This window comes from Miniopterus schreibersii (assembly GCF_964146895.1).
Source record: "Miniopterus schreibersii genome assembly, chromosome: 2".
Classification (NCBI taxonomy): domain Eukaryota; kingdom Metazoa; phylum Chordata; class Mammalia; order Chiroptera; family Miniopteridae; genus Miniopterus; species Miniopterus schreibersii.
Genome location: NC_138102.1, coordinates 130,457,444 through 130,473,590, shown reverse-complemented (window position 1 = coordinate 130,473,590; position 16,147 = coordinate 130,457,444). Strand labels below are relative to the sequence as shown.

The following is a 16,147-nucleotide window of genomic DNA, read 5'->3' as shown; positions in this document are numbered from 1 at the left end:
ACCATATTGTCAACCTGCACCCCAGGGGAGACCCACAAAACCCCCATTTTTTCCCTGTAGGGATCCAAGGTGTCCTCACATCACTCAGGGTCTCTGCCATTTGGTCTCCCTTTCTCCAGGGAAATGGGCCTTTCTCTTATGCCACTGGGCCCTAGTTTCTCCATCTCCTCCCTTCTCCCTCTCCCCCCCTCGCCACCCCTCCCCTGGCTCACTCATAACCTGCAGACCCACATCCCCACCCACCATGCACTGGGCCCTTACTACCAACTTTAAACTGAGAATTGTTATTATGATTCTTGTCATCATTATTGCAATTTAAAAATCATCCTGAAGCTGGATGCTGTTTGCAGCTGAGTAAAATAAGTTGTAACATTATTTTTCTATCTCCTACATTAAAAAAAAAAAAAAAAAAGGCAGGCTCAAGAATCAAGAGTAGTGCCTGGCCGGGCGTGGCTCAGCGGTTGTGCGTCGACCCAGGATCCAGGCGATCGGGGTTCGATTCCTGCACATGCCTGGGTTGCGGGCTCAATCCCCAGTTGGGGGCATGCAGGAGGCAGCCGATCAATGATTCTCTCATCATTGATGTTTCTATATCTCTCTCCCTCTCCTTTCCTCTCTCTGAAATCAATAAAGATATATTTTTTTAAAAAAATCAAGAGTAGAGAGAAAAGTCTTAGTAGATAATCATAAAGAATATTCATCAAGGGCTTGCTCTGTGCCAGGCATCAAAAGACAGTTTCAACTGAGTGCATCATTTAATCCTCTATACAGGCCAATGAGCTGGGCATCACTCTTATTAGTTCCAGTTAACAAACGATTAGGCCGAGTGTTCCTCAGCTAATAAGCCTCAGAACCAGGATTCAAACCCTTACACTGCACGGCCCCTGTGAAATAATTAAGCAAGGGCCTTTTACTCCTCGCTGACAGCTGAGTGTATGCCTGAGAAAACACTGACTCTGAATTAATACAAATACAAGACAAAGTGAGACAAGGGCTCATAATCCCAAATTAAACATCTTCCTTAGGATCAAGGAAAAACTAAGGCTTAGTTCAACAGCAATGAGTAATAGTCATATCAGCAGCCAGTACGTTAGCATTTCTTTCTGTTTTGTTCTCCATTGTATTTGTCTTAAATATGCATTAAAGTATTTGAGGTTTGCTGATGATTTCTATCATTTTAGCAGAAGCACACAATTAGCTGGACTGTATGGATGGGTAAAACAAGCCCTTTTCTATAAGCCCATTACGATTATTGGTAAGGAGTTAAGGCTCTAATGAAATAACAAAAATGGTATGATCATTTTGCCATCCGGATACATCTTAAGATCTCTGCGCCCATCTGAGATCTAACGAGCAAGTATTCCTTATGAATGACAACATCACACAAAACTTTTCAACATTTCTATCTAAACGCTTGGAGAAGAGCCCAGGCTTGGAAGCCCCAGGACCTCATCTCCTCCCAGAAGATGCCTGCCTCCCCCGCGCCCCCTCTGCCTTCCAGACTTGCTGAGCCTTTCTCCACAGCCCTTTTATATAAGCCCGCTACCAGTTAATGGGAGCTTTCAGGCAGTGACATAGTGGCAATTACATTAGCATGCTCTCCAATACATCCTTTAAAATAGGCCATAGCTCTTGCAGTGGAAATGTCGTTAGAAGGATTCCCACAAACGCCCTGTTCAAAATTGATTTCACTAAATTTGAAGAGAAAATACAGCCAGGTATAAATTTTTTCCTGCTCATGAATCTCTATTTGTAAACACATATACCTTCTTAAACTTGTAAACAATGAAATAATGAGAACCCCTATGAATCTGTATTTGTAAACACATATACCTTTTCTAACGTGTAAACAATGAAATAACGAGGACCCCTTCACTGGAAGGATTCAAGACTGGCATTGATAAAAATGCCTCCATTAATAACATGGATTATGGCCAGCAGGAGGACTTGGGGTCCTCCTTCCTCTGGGTTCACATATAAGACTTGAAAGAAGTACTGTCGTTACTAGGCCTCATTTGCAGGCTGGCAGCAGGCTGCCCCACCAAGAGCCTGAGCGATGATTAGCTCAACTGACCAGGAGGATGTTTATTGCTCACAGTTGGGAAACGACCATCGAAGCAGCCCACGGCTCTTTCAGAGAAAGGAAGGGTCCATTCACGCTGCTTTCTTTTCTAAGCCCATCTTCCCAATGGGGGTCACAGAGGAGGAAATGCATGCTTTTATCCAAATGGTAACTGCTGTCAAACAATCGCACGTGAAATCGTTTCCACCGAGCACTGAGTCATCGGAATCTGTCACTTCCATTTACTCCCCTAGGCTCCCATTACTCACGCCTTTTCTCTTTCCAAGTTAGCAGCGCCTTTATTCTCTTAAATCCAAGTTAATTTAACACACAGTTACTGAGTACCTATTGGGCCATACCAGGCCCCCAGAACACAAAGGTGAAGAGACGACATTCTAACCTTCAAAATCTCACACTAGAATAAGGAAAAGCGAGGTTTAGAGAGGAGTTGCATCAACAAAGTTATGGAAAACATACAAAGAACAAAGAAGCCAGTGACTGACCCTCTTGGGTGGATCAAGGAAGGTGTCTCAGGGAGAAAGATGCGTGAGCCAATTCCTGGCGTGCACTTGGTATACTTCCAGAAAAGAGCATTCCTGCAGCGACAGGCACCAGTGCCCAGAGCCTACCATGATCCACTCAGTGTGGCACGTGTACAGACAAAGTGCAAGGAGGCTGCAAAAGTTGGCAAAGGCAAAGTAATGGAGGTGCGTATTGAGGAGTTAATATTTGATCTTGCAAGCGATGAACAACCACAAACCAACCTGAGTTTTAGAAAAATCACTCACGTTGCGGTATGGAGAGTGGACTGAAGAAGGGTATGAGAGAGACAGTTAGAAACCTATTACAATAGCCAAGGCCCAGGGGGTCAGAGGGTGAGCCAAGGCAGTCGTGGAGGGACCAAGGAGAGAGCTCAAACGCGTAAGACTTAGAGACAGAAGAAAGAAGAAAGCGTCAGGGATGAGGAACCAGTCTTCAGCTTGGGTTCTCTGAGAAGGGGGCTTGCAGGATCCAGCAGAACAATGTGAGGGAAAGGCAATGAGTTCATTCTTTGCAGAACATCAACAAAGGAGGTATAAGAAATATTCTTCATTCATTTAATCCATTACCAGGTACCATTTATGCTTCTGTGTTTTTCAGAGTATTAATTCTAAAAACTTAAAAAAAAAAACACTCCAAGTGTTTCCAAGTAAAAAAGCTTAACGGACAACGGGTTAAATCGTTAACAGAGAGAGAGAGATGAGGTTGGACCGTCAGGATTACAGTAATGAGACAGGACTGCTTGCCTAGAGCGAACACAGGAGATGCAAAACTCTGATCAGACAGGGATCCTGCCAGCAGCAGAGGTGTGACACACTCACTCATGCATGGGGACAAATCAACTCTGACACAATCAAGCCAAAGAATTAGATTAGAAATGTCTAGAATCAGAGACTGGGTTAAAATAACAGGAAAGGAAAGCACAAGGACAGAACATCCCCTGAGAGGGGGCGTGTACTTTGGGGTGGACTGATAAAAACAGGTGAGTCAGATAATTCTTTCAGGTTTGGTAATGGCAGTGACTGGGCAAGTGAGAAAATGGGAGAGGTTAGAAAAACAAAAGTCCACTAAATAAGAAAGGAAAGCAGAAGAGGCATAAGGATAACAGAATTGTCAGAGCAAAATACTGGGGCCATCGATAACAGCGGCTTCCTATGTAGAAAGGCCAATTTTAAACTTGGCTGTGAATAAGACGTCTTAAAGGGCAAGTCAGAGCGGAGGCAGAAACGATTAGCTGCCTCGGTCACAAACACTGCCTACAACAGGAACTCCAGCACAGATCTGAACATGTCACAGCAGACAGCAACGAAGTCAGGACACTAAGTGCTGGCTGCGCAATAATGAGACTATTGCTATGAAAGAAAATTAGACTAATTTAAATTTAATTCCCAATCGGCTCAGATTTGAGGTCAAATACAAAAAGAACATCCAAGATGGTGGCGGACTGAGTGGAAGCTACACTGACACTCTCCAGGGACTAATCTGGATTTACAACTCAAACATAGAAAAACCAACCTGAAAACCCTCCTGAAAAGCAACTGAAGAAGAGCTGGAGAGCACCCTCATAACCAAGGAGGAAAAGTGGAGACCCCACAGTGCGGAGGCGCGAAAGGGCTGGCTGGGCCCCCACAGGCAGCAGCTGAAGGTCCAGAGGGATATCTCAGCTGTGGGGGGCTCCCACTGAGGACTCTGGGACCTAAACACCAGGCTGGGCTTCCCAGCCAAAGCACAAGAACTGAGAAAGGTGCCCACATAACATCTGGCTGTGAAAAGCAGCAGGGTTTCTGTCTGCCAGGGAGAGGCAGCTGGAACTGCAGGCACCCTCTTAAAGAGCCAATGCACAACATTTCGTGTGTAGCCACTCACCTTGAGCTCCAGCGGAGGGGGAGTGGAGTGGACTGGAGCTGTGTGGGGAGAGTCATTCCCCCAGAGTGTGGAGGACATCTTTCTTGGGAGGCGAACTTTCGGCTTTTGCCTGAGGGGCAAGCAATTGCCCCACTCTGCTGGAGAGCCTCTTGCCCTGCCCAGAGGAGTTTCTACAGCCTGAGGCTTGTTAAGAGACTGATAACAACTAGCCGTCCCCACCCTGTGGAGCTTCTACAGCCTGAGGCTCATTAAGAGGATCAGATTAACAAATCTGCAGATTGAGGCAGACCTCAGGGTGCTTTGAGTTTTTGCCTAATCTGTTTTGGGACCTGGGCCTTAGAAAAGCAGACTTTGGTGTGCATCTTGGTCCTGTCCAAATGCATCCAGCCCCAGCAGTGGAGACCTCAAGCTTGGGGTTGTTGGTAGCCCCAAACAGGGTACTCAGGGTCAATCACAAACTGCGTCTGACATTGGCCTGTACCAGAGACCCTCCAAAAAGACTGAGAATCCTAGCAGATCTACCTAACATTTAGCCAAAATGGGGAGACCAAAAAAACAAGCCCCAAAGGAAAGAACAAGAGAAGTCTCCAGAAAAAGAGCCAAATGAAACAAAGATAAGCAACCTCTCAGATATAGAGTTTAGAATACTGATTGTAAGGATGCTCAACAGCATGAAAAAAGATTTGGAAACTATGAAAAATAACCAGTCAGAAATGAAGAATGACATAGCAGAAATAAAGACTACATTAGAAGGAATAAACAGCAGATTAGAAGAAGCTGAGGATCAGATCAATGAATTAGAAGACAGGGTAGAAAAAATCAGTCAGAGACCCAAAACCAAAAAACAATTAAAAAACAGGAGGACAGTCTAAGGAAGCTGTGGGACAGCATAAAATGTAACAATACTTGTATTATAGGAGTGCCAGAGGAGGTTGAAAGTAAGCAGGGGCCAGAGAACCTGTTGATGAAATAATGGCAGAAAAGTTCCCTAACCTGGTCAAGGAAAAAGGCACATAGGTTCTAGAGGCACAGAGAGTCCCAAGCAAGAAGAATCCAAAGAGGTCCACACCCAAACATATCATAATTAAAATGTTAAATACAAGACAAAGAGAGAATCTTAAAGGAAGCTAGAGAAAAGCAAACTGTTACCTACAAAGGAGCTCCCATGAGGCTGTCATCTGACTTCTCATCGGAAACTCTACAGGCCATAAGAGAATGGCATGAAGTATTCAAGGTAATGCAAAACAAAGATCTGAAACCAAGACTACTCTATCCAGCAAGATTATCAATCAAGCTGGATGGTGAAATAAAGAGCTTTGGAGACAAAAAAAGGTTAAAAGACTTTATCACTACAAAACCAGCACTACAGGCAATGTTAAAGGGACTGCTATAATTAGACAGAAATAAAGAGAATAAGAAACAGTTATAAAGAAACAAAATGTCAGTAGATAAGTATCTTTCAATAATAACCTTAAATGTAAAAGGATTAAATGCCCCAATAAAGAGATATAGGGTAGCTGAATGGATAAGAAAACATGACTCAACTATATGCTGTCTACAAGAAACCCACCTCAGAACAAAAGACTCATAGAGGATGAGAGTGAAGGGATGGAAAAAATTTTTCTATGCAAATGGAAATGAAAAAAAGGCTGGGGTAGCAGTACTCACATCAGACAAAATAGACTTCAAAATGAAGACCATAACGAGAGACAAGAAAGGTCATTACATAATACTAAAGGGATCAATCCAGCAAGAGGCTATAACCCTGATAAACATATATGCACCCAATACAGAAGACCTAAATTTATAAAAAATCTTCTAGAGGAATTTAAGGGAGAGATCGAAAGCAATACAGTCATTTTTGGGGAATTTAACACCCCATTGACTTCACTGGATAGGTCTTCCAGACAAAAAATCAACAAGGAAACAGCGACCCTAAATGACACACTAGATCAGATGGATTTAATCGACATTAACAGAACATTCTATCCCAAAGCTGCAGACTATACATTCTTCTCAAGTGCACATGGGACACGGGACATTCTCAAAGATAGACCACATGTTAGGACACAAAACAAGTCTGTATCAGTTCAAGAAGACTGAAATCATATCAAGCATCTTCTCAGATCACGATGGTATGAAACTAGAAATCAACTACAATAAAAATACTAAAAGACATTTAAACACATGGAGACTGAAAAGCATGTTTTTAAACAATGAATGGGTCACCAAAGAGATTAAGAAAGAAATAAAAAACTTCCTGGAAACAAATGACAATGAACACACAACTCCAAATCTATGGGACACAATGAAAGCAGTCCTGAGAGGGAAGTTTATAGCACTACAAGCCTACCTCAAAAAACAAGAAAAATTTCTAATAGACTCTTTAACCCTACAACTCAAAAACTTAGAAAGGGAACAACAAGAAAAACCCAGAGTAAGTAGAAGGAAAGAAATAATAAAATTAGAGTAGAAATAAATGACATAGAGACTAAAAAAAAATACAAAAGATCAATGAAACCAAGAGCTGGTACTTTGAAAAGATAAACAAGATTGATAAATCTTTAGTCAGACTCATCAAGAAACAAAGAGAGAGGACCCAAATAAACAAAATCAGAGACGAAAGAGGTGAAATAACAACTGACCCAACAGAAGTACAAAGGATTGTAAGAAAATACTATGAACTACTATATGCCACCACCAAGCTGGACAACCTGGATGAAATGGATGAATTCCTAGAAAAATACAACCTTTCAAAACTCAATCAGGAAGAGTCAGAAAGTCTAAATAGGCCGATAACAGCTGAGGAAGTTGAAGCAGTAATCAAAGGGCTCCCAGCACACAAAAGCCCTGGCCCAGATGGCTTCACAGGCGAGTTTTACCAAACATTCAAAGGAGAATTAACATCTATCCTCCTCAAAGTATTTCAAAAAATCCAAGAAGAAGGAACACTTCCAAACTCTTTTTATGCGGCCAACATTAGCCTAATTCCAAAACCAGATAAAGGCACTACAAAGAAAGAGAATTACAGGCCAATATCCCTGATGAACATAGATGCTAAAATCCTCAACAAAATATTAGCAAATCGGATCCAGCAATATATTAAAAAGATCATACACCATGACCAAGTGGGATTTATTCCAGGGATAGAAGGCTAGTACAATATTCACAAATAAATAAACGTGATACATCACATAAACAAATTGAAAGATAAAAATCACATGATCATATCAATAGATGCAGAAAAAGCATTAGATAAAATCCAACACCCATTTTTGATAAAAACTCTCAGCAAAGTGGGAATAGAGGGATAATACCTCAACATAATAAAGGCCATATATGACAAACCTACAGCCAACATCATACTCAATGGGCAAAAACTAAAACCATTTCCCCTAAGAACAGGAAGAAGACAGAGGTGTCCACTTTCACCACTCTTATTCAACATATAACTGGAAGTCCTAGCCACAGCAATTAGACAAGAAGAAAACTTATAAAAGGCATCCAAATTGAAAAGGAGGAAACAAAACTGTTATTATTTGCAGATGACATGATATTGTACATAGAGAATACTAAAGACTCCACCAGAAAACTATTACATTTAATAAATGAATTCAGCAAGGTAGCAGGATATAAAATTAACACCCAGAAATTTTTATACACCAATAATGAACTCTCAGAAACAAAAACTAAAAAAACAATCCCATTTACCATTGCAACTAAAAAAATAAGATACCTAGGAACAAGCTTAACCAAAGATGTAAAAGACCTTTACTCACAAAACTATAGGACACTGAAAAAAAAAAAGAGAGGAAGATATAAACAAATGGAAAAATATACCATGTTCATGGATTGGAATAATTAACATCATTAAAATGTCCATATTACCCAAAGCAATCTATAAATTCAATGCAATCCCTATTAAAATACCAACAGCATATTTCACAGATCTAGAAAAAACACTGAAATTTTATCTGAAACCAAAAAGCACCCCAAATAGCCATGGCAATCTTGAGAAAGAACGAAGTTGGAGGGATCACAATACCAGATATCAAGTTATGCCATAAAGCCACTGTAATCAAAACAGCCTGGTACTGGCACAAGAACAGACATACAGATCAGTGGAACAGAACAGAGCACCCAGAAACTGACCCATGCCATTATGGTCAATTAATATTTGACAAAGGAGGCAAGAACATACAATGGAGTAAAGACAGTCTTTTCAATAAATGGTGTTGGAAAAATTGGACACATACATACAAAAAAAATGAAACTGGACCACCAACTTACATCATACACTAAAGTAAATTCAAAATGGATAAAAGACTTAAATATAAGGCATGAAACCATAAAAATCCTAGAGGAAAACATAAGCAGTAAAATCTCAGACATCTCTCATAGCAATATGTTTGCTGATACATCTCCTAGGGCAAGAGAAACTAAGGAGAAAATAAACAAATGGGACTGCATCAAAATAAAAAGCTTCTGCACAGCAAAGGAAACCATCAACAAAATGAAAAGGGAGCCCACTGTATGGGAGAACATATTTGCCAACAACACATCAGATAAAGGGTTAACATCCAAACTATATAAGGAACTTATACAACTTAAAAGGAAGACAAACAATCCAATTAAAAGATGGGCAATGGACCTAAATAGACACTTCTCCAAAGAGGACATACAAATGGCTAAGAGACATGAAAAAATGCTCAACGTCTCTAATCATCAGAGAAATGCAAATTAAAACCACAATGAGGTCTCACTTCACACCTGTCAGAATGGCTCCATCAACAAGTCAACGAACTACAAGTGCTGGCGAGGGTGTGGAGAAAGGGGAACCCTAGTACACTGCTGGTGGGAATGCAGACTGGGGCAGCCACTGTGGAAAACAGTATGGAGTTTCCTCAAAAGATTAAAAATCGACCTGCCATTTGACCCAGTGACCCCACTTCTAGGAATATATCCTAAAGAACCCCAAATACCAATCGCAAAGAACTTATGCACCCCTATGTTCATAGCAGCGCAATTTACAATAGCTAAGATTTGGAAACAGCACAAGTGCCCATCAGTAGATGAGTGGCTAAAAAGCTGTGGCACAGTTACACCATGGAATACTATGTGGCTGTGAAAAGGAAGGATCTTTTGGCCTTTGGCACAGTATGGAGGGAACTAGAGAGTATTATGCTAAGTGAAATGAGCCAGTCAGAGAAGGACAAGTACCACATGATCTCACTTATATGTGGAATATAATAAACAAAACAAACTGATGAACAAAGTGGATCCAGTAACATAGAAGCTTGGAACAAACTGAGGGATCTCAGAGGGAAGGCGGGGAGGGGGGTGTAGGTGGGGAGAGATTAATCAGGGAACTTGTATGCTTATGGGCATGGCCCATGGACACAGACATTGGTATGGGGAAAGCCTGGGGATGGGATGGATGAGGGGTGGAAGGGATCACTGGGGATAAAAAAAAAAGAAAAAGAAAGAAAAATGAAAAACAACTTATATTTACTGAACAGAAAAAAATCTTCCCATTCACTGTCGGTAAATAATGGACAGGTGGAATAATTTAGTAGGCAAAACTGCCAAATCAGTGATTCTAGAGTCCCTAATGAACCTATTAGAGACCACTGTGGGCAACTAATACAAGTATACAGGCCCAGATAACTCTTTTCCTGTTACCTGCTTATGAGGTCAAAATGTAATAGACACAATTCTATGGGATGAGAATTTTCAAAGGGATTTAATTCTGCAAGCTCATTACATGTAGTGTAATGAATGTAATTACATTGCATGTAATATTCACCTGTAAGTTTATTTTAAATATATATCCACATACACACACAAGTGCCTCAGTCTATGCATATACATATGTATGAGGCCATCTGAAGATTCACAGCCATATGAGAAACATCAGAAAAATTCAACTCAGTTAACTCAGTTTAAGCAGCTGTGTAGCATAAGAAACAATGAAGAGATATATCCCCAAAAGAACAAGCGTGGGCCTCAAAGGCCAAAAGAGAAAAAATTCATGGCACAGCCAGCATAAGTAGGAGTCTGCTCAAGGACAGCTTCCTTAGAAGAATGGGTCAGACTGGGAGGGGGACATAGAGTTCAGGTCAACGAGTGTTAATCTCACTCTGACTCTGTGCAAAGCTCTCTGCCAAGTGTTCCATGTCCACAGAGAGCTATTCATTGCCCTCTGTGCCAATCTCCTCTCTTATTTCAGTATTATCACCACTTATATTTGACAGTGTGTTCAATAGATACTCTAGCTAACAAATATAACCCATAAGGCTGCAAATTCAATACAATTTAATCCAGGACCAAAATGGGAAGTTACTTTAATTTAGATACTGGTATTTTCTGGCTTTGGTCCTGGATTGCTATTCTGTAGGTCAGGCACACAAATGTTCTCCCTCTCAAGCCCATGAATGCCTCAAGCTGCAGTGACCCCAAGCACCAGGAAAAAACAACCCCTCAATGTGTAATTGAAGGAAAATCTCTACCACTTGGGAGTTTAAAGAAATAATAGTAATAATAATAGGCTCCTGGTATTGATTGCCAACTAAAGCAAACTTGAGGAGCTTTTAAATCTCCGTAGCTAAGCAGTAGAGGTTATTTGTATCAAGGAACAATAATGATCTACACATTTGAGGTGGTGGCTTCTAATCGCTAATGAAATTGTGAAAACTCAACATTTTCCTAATGTTAATCTGCTAGGGAAATGACTAGAAAACAATGTAAGAGGTAGCTTTAAAGAAAGAATATTTGTCCTAGACAAGAGCAGGGAAGGAACAAGATCATTAGACAATGACAGTGAGGGCTGCACTGTTAATGAGGCGTATGGAAAATTTTTCCTAGCTGATTGGCTGGCATTTTTCTTGCCAGTGATGTTATTACTCACCTTGTAAAATGAAGTCATTTTACAACATCAGGGCGCAGTATTAACTCTGAAATACCCAAGATGTTTCATACAGCTGAAGAATCCATTGTTTAAACTGAAACCTACTGAACTCCTACTATGTGCCAGACTTGACAGGACGAGAGTCCCCGACCCTCTGACTGGTCCCTGGGGCTGCCTGAGAGGCATAAGCAGGAGCAGCTATGTCAGCCTCTCCTCCTCCAGTGCTGGACCAAAGACACCACAGTCAACTGTGCACAGACAAGCCCAGTGAGTCTTTTTTACTTTAACTGGGTGGTCATTCAGTTCCTTTTTTCCCAATTGGCTAACATATTTTTAAATCCTTTTAAAATTTAAAAGAGTTGCCAGGTAAAATACAGGAGACCCATTTAAATTTGAACTCCAGACAGCAAAGAAATTTTTTTATTTTTTTTTTGGTATAAGTATATCCCAAACACTGCATGAGATATACTTCCATTAAAAATCAATTATTTGCTGTTTTTCTGAAATTCAAGTTTAACTGAGCATCCTGGATTTTATTTGCAAAATCTGGCAGAGCTGAGCTTTGCCAGAAAATCCTCAGGGTAGGGTGGGAGGCAAAAGGAACTGAAACTGAAGATGAGTGACTGGCATACAGTGGATGCTTCCTGGAGCTCTGTTCCTTCTTTTCTTCTTTCCCTTCTTTGCTTGGCCCTTGCTAGGCCTTAACGAAATACCAAGAGATTTATGTCCCTCTCCACGGTGAGCATGCCACAAATAGAACAAAAACAGCAGTACAATAAAAGATGGCGTGTGCCCGGGCCAAAGAGGAGGCCAGGAGCAACCTCCTATAGAAAGAGAGATCATGTCTAGTGAAACATGTATCTCATGTAACAAGCAAACATCCTTTAAAATGCTTCTAAAACACAAAGACAGGAGATGAAGCGGGTCACCACACGGGGCTTTTGCTCTGTGCGTTACATTCCTCAATAAATATGTTGAGGCTTACCCTTCAATTCCCTAAATTATTTTCTACGGGTACCAGCTCAGTCTCATGCCTTTGTAAATTTGGCTCAAATCTGAAGTCTCAACTGGGATTTTATGACGTATGTCCTTAAAGGTGACCACAGTTAAGGAATATAAAAAGCAACCAGCCCAGGGAAACGGGGAAGCCATGCCAGCAGCCCAAAGGAGCCTTTATTACTTCTGGGGGACATACCGGGATAAACATTCTCCTGTCACAAATGCCAAGCACAAGGCTTATAGTTCCCTACTCTGCAAATCCCACTTACAAAAACAAAAGTAGCCAAAAATCATTAAACACATATATGCAAAATACAGATTTTATTTTAAAAATATAGGACCAAAGTTTTCTATTATCTTCTGAAGCCTGGTTATTTTTGCCAAAATAAAATCAGCAATGACTTTTCTTGCCCCTGTGCCACTCCCAGCATTGAGATTAATTTCAAGTGCTTTGATATTAGTCTCCTCATTGAGAAAAGGCATATTTTAAAAATTCTTTTTCTAAAAATAAAAACAACATGCCTACCTTTAGAAAAAAGCAATGAATGAATCCCCCACCCAAAATATCCCCCAAACATCTAGAACACTTGATGATGGTGTATACCTTCATATTTCCTGTTAGTTTTCATATATATATGTATACATATATATACATATATATATACACATATATATGTATATATATATGTAACTTATGTAACTGAGAACTTATTATACATATAATGCTTTATATTAAATTTTGTACACACAGTATTTAATATTTATTACACATATGAAGTATACTGAAAAGATTTTCCATGATTTGATTAATCACTTGTCTATTTTTGTAAGGGCTATTTCTGGGGCCAGACTACTAAGGTGTTGGCTCCCAGCACCTCCACTTACCACTGTGTGGCCATCAGCACTTCCGGCCTTGGTTTCTTCTGGATGTTGTTATAAATGAGTTAGTAATAAGTATAGCACTGATATAGTACCTGACACATTGTGAATGCTAAGTAATGTTAGTTACTAGTATTTTTGTAATTATGATAAAATTATTTTGTACATCTTCTGGAGGTAAGAGTCTGGAAAAATCGGGACAAGAAAATGTAGCTAAAACTCCAGTAAGACTTAGAGAAATTTCTCTGATACTGTCAGAAATGAAATTCTGTATAGATTTCCAATACTTGGCACATAATGGATAGTTGGTGTTGTTGAATGAATTAATCAATGGATTACAGAACAATGGCTTTTAGCCTAGGGGCACAGGTCCCATTTTCATTTGTTTCCATGTGTAGTATGTGCCTCTGGAAACTGAAAAAATAAAATATAGGAAGTCATCAATTTCTTAGGTCCTTGAAATCAAAGAAAAGGTTCAGTCTGCAGGACCACTTGATATAATAGGAATAAGGTTGTTAAAGTTGTCAAAATATTACATAAACATGTATTTGAGAAGAGATTCATTTATCTTATTGGAAGAGCTTTAAACTGAAATTGTCCAAAAAAAAAAAAAAAAATCCTGATAAAACCCTTAGAAAATACCAAATAAAAATGGAGAGAAAAGAACAGCAAAACAAGCTGTTCTTTGGGACAGCTTCCTAAATCTGTCCCAAAGTTTTGTTTGGGGGACAAAATTTCCTAAATCTGAAATGTGAGATACTATTTCTAAATTCATGACACAATATTCAAGGATAAAAAAGATTCCATTTACAATAGCATCAAAAAGAATAAAATACTTAGGAATAAACTTGAAACAAAAACTTGTGTGCACTAAAAACTAAAAAGATCCAAATAAGTGGAAAGATGCCTAGTTTCATGGATTAGAAGACTTGATATTGTTAAGATCTTAATACTACCCAAAGTGATCTTCAGATTTAATGAAATCCCTAACAAAATCCCAAAGGCGGTTTTTGCAGAAATAGAAAAGCCCACCCTAAAATTCATATGGAATCTCAAGAGACCCCTAAATAGCCAAAGAAGAACAAAGAAGAACAAAGTTAGGGATCTCACATTTTCTGACTTCAAGACATATTACAAAGATATAGTAATCAAAACAGTGTGGTACTGGCATAAAGACAGGCAAAGAAACTAATGGAATAGAATAGAGAGCCAAGGGGGAAACAATTCTGAATAGAGAGCCCAGAAAAAAGCAAAACAAACCTGTGCATATATGATCATATACATGGTCATGCAATAAGGGTGCCAAGATGCTTAGTTGGAGAAAGAACTGTCTTTTTAGCAAATGCTGCTGGGAAATGGGATATACACATGAAAAAGAATGAAGGTGGACCCTTATGTTATCCCATATACAAAAGTTAACTCAAGCTGGATCGAAGACTGAACTGTAATAAAAGCTAAAATGATAAAATTTTAAAAAGAGTACACAGAAGAAAATACTCATGGCAATGAATTTGTCAACAGTCTCTTGAATATGCCACCTAGAGCACAGGCAACGAAAGTAACTGTAAGTAAACTGGACTACTTCAAAATTTAAAACTTCTGTGCATGAAAGGACACAGTCAACAAAGTGAAAAGGCGGTTTACAAAGTGGGAGAAAATATTTGCAAAGCACGTATCTGATAAAAGGCTAGTATCCAGAATACATGTATGTTAAACAAACAAACAAACAAACAAACAAACAGAAACTCCTACAACTCAACAACTACAAAAAACAACCAACCTGTTTTTAAAAAATGGGCAAAGGGCTTGAATAGACATTTCTACAAAGAAGCTATACAAATGCCAATAAGCACATGAAAAGATACTCAATATCGCTAATTATTAAGAAAATGCAAATCCAAAGCACAATGAAATACCACCTCACACCCAATAGATTGACAACAATTTTTAAAAATGTGTTGCTGAGATGTGAAGAAATTAGAACTCACATGCACTGCTGGTGGAAATGTAAAATGGTGCGGTCACTATGGAAAACAGTATGGTGGTTCCTTGAAAAATTAAAAATAGAATTACCACATGATCCAGCAATTCCACTTCTGGGTGTATACCCAAAGGAACTGAATGTAGGATCTTGAAGAGATATGTGTGTGTCCATGTTCACAGCAGCATTATTTTACAAAGCCAAAAGATGGAAGCAACTCAAATGTCCATCAATAGATAAATGGGTAAACAAAATGTGGTATCTAGATACAATGGAATATTGTTCAGCCTTAAAAAAGAAGAAAATGCTGACACATACTACAATCTGGGTAGAACCAGAGGACATTACGCTAAGTGAAATAAGTCAGTCACTAAAAGATAAATACTGTATGATTCCACTAATATGAGGTACCTAGAGTGGTGAAATTCATAGAGAGAGAAAATAGAATGGGTTTTGCAGGAGCCAGAAAGGGAGAGGACATTGGGGAGTTACTGTTTAATAGGTATAGAGTTTCAGTTTTGCAAAATAAAAGGTTCTGGAGACTGGTTGTACAACAATGTGAATGTAATGAACACTACTGAGATGCACACTTAAAAAAAGGTTAAGATGGTAAAGTTTATGTGTGTTTTACCACAATTAAAAAGAAATACATGTTAAAAATGTTTAAGGAGAAATAAGAAATATTTCAAGACATATTTTTCCTGGCATTCATTTTTAAGTTCCATATCTCTTTTTAAATCACTGTATAAGTCTATCTCCCCAACAAAACTGTAATTGCCATGGGATCATGGGCTGGGTCCTGTGATTTGGGCACACAGTAGACTTACAATAAATCTTTGATAGTTGACTGAAACAACCATTAACATGATAATGTTTGGAGAATCTTCTTTTGGGCCCGAAACAGTAATGCTCT

General features: G+C 39.3%; 1 protein-coding gene across 3 annotated transcripts in view; it reads right to left on the bottom strand.

Annotated features, from left to right (window-relative positions):
* Positions 1–16,147, bottom strand: part of GRIP1 (glutamate receptor interacting protein 1) — a 608,331-nt gene that overhangs the window by 388,672 nt on the left and 203,512 nt on the right. The gene's annotated exons all lie outside the window — the stretch shown is intronic.